This window comes from Nicotiana attenuata, chromosome 11, assembly GCF_001879085.1.
Source record: "Nicotiana attenuata strain UT chromosome 11, NIATTr2, whole genome shotgun sequence".
NCBI lineage: Eukaryota > Viridiplantae > Streptophyta > Magnoliopsida > Solanales > Solanaceae > Nicotiana > Nicotiana attenuata.
In genome coordinates, this window is record NC_031999.1 from 1,961,676 (window position 1) to 1,966,457 (window position 4,782).

Consider the following 4,782-nt stretch of genomic DNA (forward strand, 5'->3'; position numbering starts at 1 on the left):
AGAGAAGAGATGGCATCCTGTCGGAGGATCGTGAGATGAACCTAGACAAGGCGGTTATTCGCCCCGTCAGCTTTTGCACCTGTTTTTTGCTGTTCAGTAATTCGGGTATTGCCGTCTAATCGCCTTGATCTGATCGGATTGACTTCGATACCCTGTTGTGATACGAGAAACCCTAAGAATTTTCCCGAGGCCACGCGAAGGCGCATTTTCGAGGTTCAGTTTCATCCCCGTACCTTCCTCAATATCTCGAAGGCTTCTTTCAGATGGCCGATATGGTCCTCTTTTCTTGTTGACTTTACCAGCATGTCGTCGGATATAGACTTCCATAGTCTTACCGAGCTGCTCTTTGAACATTTTGGTGACCAGTCTTCTGGTACGTAGCCCTACATTTTTGAGCCCGAAGGGGCAATACCTTGTAGCAGTAAGTCTTGGTGGCTGATGAAAGTTGTCTTCTCTTGGTTCCTCACTCGACCATCATGATTTGATTGTAGCCGGAGTAGGCGTCTAGGAATGCTCAGTAGTTATCGTCCATGCAGTGGTGTTCGATCAGTTGGTCGATGTGGGGTAGTAGGAATGAATCCTTTGGGCATGCTTTGTTCAAATCAGTGAAATCCACACACATTCTCCACTTCCCGTTTTTCTTTTGTACCATGATGACATTGGCGACCCCACTGGGGGTATTTTTGATTCTCTGATGGAGCCGTTGGCCAGTAACTTTGTCTACTTCCGTACTGACCACTTCGTTGATAGTGCGTCTGAATTTTCTCCTCATCTTTCGCACGGGCGGATGTAGTGGATGCAACATTCAGCTTGTGGGTAGCGATGTCTTCGGCAGGATTCCCGCATATCTGAATGGGAAAAGGCGAACAAATATGCATGGTTAGTTAAGAATTCACGATAACTTACTTGGGTTGGCGAGACCCGTGCCGCGTAAGGCTTTCTTCGTAAGATTGGTTTCGTCCAATTGGACTGGGTCGAGATCTTCGACCGTCGCTTTACAGGCCTCCACAACGTCGGGGTCTTTGATGGGCGTCCGTTGTCGGGTTGACCTTAGTCCCCGACACGGCTAAATTGCTATGCCCCGCGCTCGCCCTTTAGCTGTTGGGTATGGCCGCAGTCTTGGGATATTTTTGTAGCACTTCTTGTGTGGTGCGTGGCTCGCCTCGAAATACTGAATACTCCATGGGGTAGGGAATTGATCACTTGGTAAAGGCTTAAGGGACCGCTCGCATGACGTGTATCCACGGGCGTCCTATGATGATGTTCTAGACCACTTGATTCATCACGTGGAAAGTGGTTTCCAGCGTGACTCCTCCTGCTAAGAGGGGCAGTGCTATTTCTCCGGACGTCCGTTCCACTGTCTTGTTTAAAAACGGCTAGTGTTATGCAGCGCGGTATTACCCTATCCTCGAGTCCCATTTGTACGAGGACCCTTGGGTGGATAATACAGGCGCCACTTCCGTCATCGATCATGATTCTTTTAACATTTGTATCAGCGATACGTAAAGTGATAACTAAAGCATCGTAATGAGGGAAAGACAAACCGTTGGCATCAGACTTATCGAAGGTGATACTATCTTCGAAGTCGTCATACCGTTCATGGGCGATGGTCCGCTTTGGTGAACTTGACGTGATTGATCGCCAAGTCATCGCCGCCTCCGACGATCATGTTTATCGTGCGTGCTGGGAGGGCGGCTTCGACGGCCCGTGGGGTTGTTCCCGTCCGCGTGCAAAGTTGATTTTCCCTTTGTCACTAGAGTAATTCCCTCAGGTATCCCTGGTTTCAGCATCCTGACCACCTCTTGCGTAGGCCTATGCAGTCTTCGGTTTTGTGCCCCCGTTCCTGATGGACTCAACATAGAGGACGTTATTTCCTGTGTGGCGGGGTCTGATTTCATCTTCTGCGGCCCACTGCACTTTGGTGCCCAGCTTCTCCAGTGCGTACACTATTTCTGAAGGAGACACACAGATGTTGATGGGCGGATAATAAAGGAGGCGACCTTTTCGTTTGGAGTGGGGCGACGTGTCGCTATAGCGCGTCTGTATGCCTTGGTGGCGATGGGAGGATCTGGATGTATGGCTGATGTCGATCATTGTTGGAGAGGGGGAGTTGTTTCTCGTCGTCCTTCGTTCCGTCGATCTCTCTCGTTTCTGAGTGTATCGCTGTTAGCCGTTGGGTCGGCCCATTAAGATTATCCCTGTCCACTCGTACCTCAGCGCAATAGGCGTTGTGGATTTCCTCCCATGGTGGTAGGGGGATATTTCACTGAGGCGGCTCAGCAACTCTTGGTTGCCCTTGAACCATCCTGCTTAGCCTGTTCTGGAAAGCGGCGACTGCCATACTTCCGATACGTTGGTAGACTCGTTCCTTACCCTGTTAACCTTGCTAGAAGTCCCTGAAGTCCCACTCTCCTGTAGTTTGCCTGATGGTGAAGATGTTGTCGACCCTGGCCTCCGCTTTCTTCTGCGCCTGCATGGGCATGTGACGAACTTATCCGCCATTTCCTCGAACGTTGATATTGCTTAGCTGGTAGCTGAGAGTACCATTGTTAAAGCCCCTCCTGTCAACGTCTCACCAACTTCTTCAGCAGTACTCCCGGAACGGATGGCATCTGCCATAAAAACTGGCCTTGACTCCCGACGGGGCTCGCTCGCCCCCTCGTCTTCTGTGGCTATCCCCTTGCCAATTATCAACCGGCGTCTCTTCCTTTCCGGCGACTCCTCGCCCTCAGAAGTCTCCTCCACAGCCCGTGGGGATGGCATTGAAGGAGTTGCTTCCCTTGTGGATACCGCCACAGGCAGCGGTTGAGGAACCTCCGGAACGCCATCACTGGGCGAGCCACAGGGTATGTATCCGTCTTCAGAGTCAGTCCCCGCCCCAGGTGAGGTGACGACGTTCTTCTTCTTCTTCTTAGGGGCGCTCCGACCTGCCAACACGAATAAGTCAGGTAACAAGAACGTAGGGAACTCCCAAACCGTAGCCAAAGAATTACCTGACGGGCCGTACTGTTGAAGAAATGCAGCCCAGGTACGACATTCCTCCGCATAAGGTAATATTCTTTCCACCCATGTTTTAATGTCATCAGTAAACTGGGGTGGGGAAGCCCTCGCTGCGAACAAAAAAGGGGGAAAAGCAAAGAAATCACAATGGCCGTATGGTCAAAAGCGCAAGCAGTCCTGAATTCTACAAGTAGAAATACTTACGTTCTGGATTCCATCTTTCCGGGAACCCTTCGGGATTCGACACCAGGTGCTCCGTCCTGATGTAGAAATATTTACGCCAAAAGCGGCGGTTGGGCTTGTCATCGGCTTTAACAACCAAGCCCCTTGTGCCACGACTTTTTAACTGCAGCATGGTACCCCTCAGGTAACCAGGGCTGAATAACTGTAAGAGGTGGTGGACCGAGACACTGCACTCAGCCCTGGCCGCATAAGTGGTCATAATACGGCACACCTTCAAGGTGTAAGGAGTGAGCTGAGCCGGGCACACATTGTAAAAACGGCAAAGCTCCTCCATCAGAGGGTAGATTGGAAGATTGTAACCGATCAAGAACGGGTACTCATAGAATGTGCAATACCCAGGCCGGTGCACATTGGCATAGTCCGTCTCGGCCGGAACCATTTCCACGTGGTCCGGAATATGGTGTGTCTCTCGAAGATCATCTAAGTGGGATTGTAATAAAACGATGTGCTCCCAGGGAAGGTCTGGGCTTTTAGTTGGAAAATCCCTGCGAACATGCATCTCCTTCGGAAGGACGTTGTCTACACTGAGAGGAACAAGGGCCTTCTCCGCCTTTTCCCCTTCACCACCGGAAGATGGCGGAATCCTAGACGGGGCATCATCTTTGGCCTTTTTACTACTCTGTCCACGTTTCGTCATGATTATACTACGTAAGAAATGAAGCACTGACGATAGGAAGTGTGGTTCAACAGAAGTGGGAAAGTCCCTCACGAAATAACGGTTACAGGAAAGAAAGACAAAGGAGTAAATCAGAAAATGCTTTCCGAAGGTTTGAAAGTTGAATCGAATCGAACCTCTCTCCTACTTATAGGGATAAGTTGCGCACAAATCGAAGAGTCATGATTCAAAACGTGCGCGGGAAACCAAAATATCACATCATCCTCTGAACCGCCTCGGGGGCAAATATAATAATGACGCATACAGGTGATGACGTCATTCCAAAAAGAAAGCCACGCGTCAGTGGCTCAACAACGTCATATATTTCACCTCATTCATATTGCCGCCCCTGGTCGAGGTCAAATTCTCCTAAGCCGAGGTTCACATTTCCTCCCATCGAAGACGCCCATCGAATGCGTCTCCAATGAGCGGAGGGACTAACTGTATAGGGTCAAATTTGACCGTCAGCGTCTCTACGCCAGTGGGTACGCCCAGTGAGTGTACGCCGACTAACGTAGCAGGTACGACTCGGACGTGGGGACAAAAGCGACATCGTTTAGGACTCAGTGTCTTCACTAGGGAGACGTTACCTATTTTTGTAACTTTTTGATTATTTCGAGGAAGGTCTCTTATTATATAAAGGAGACCTTCACATTGTAAAGGGGGAAAATACAACTCTCTGAATTTCTGACTTTCTCTCTCTATCTCTGCCTCAAACGAACATATTCTCTTGAGTTCATATTATCACTTTGCAATACTAGATCTACAACAATAACATCATCTTTACATCTCTAGGTCTATTATATTTGATTACGATTTACCCTTTTCTTATTTTTGATTGTTTTCTAGCTTACAAAGTATATTGTTAACTTTTGAGCCAAACA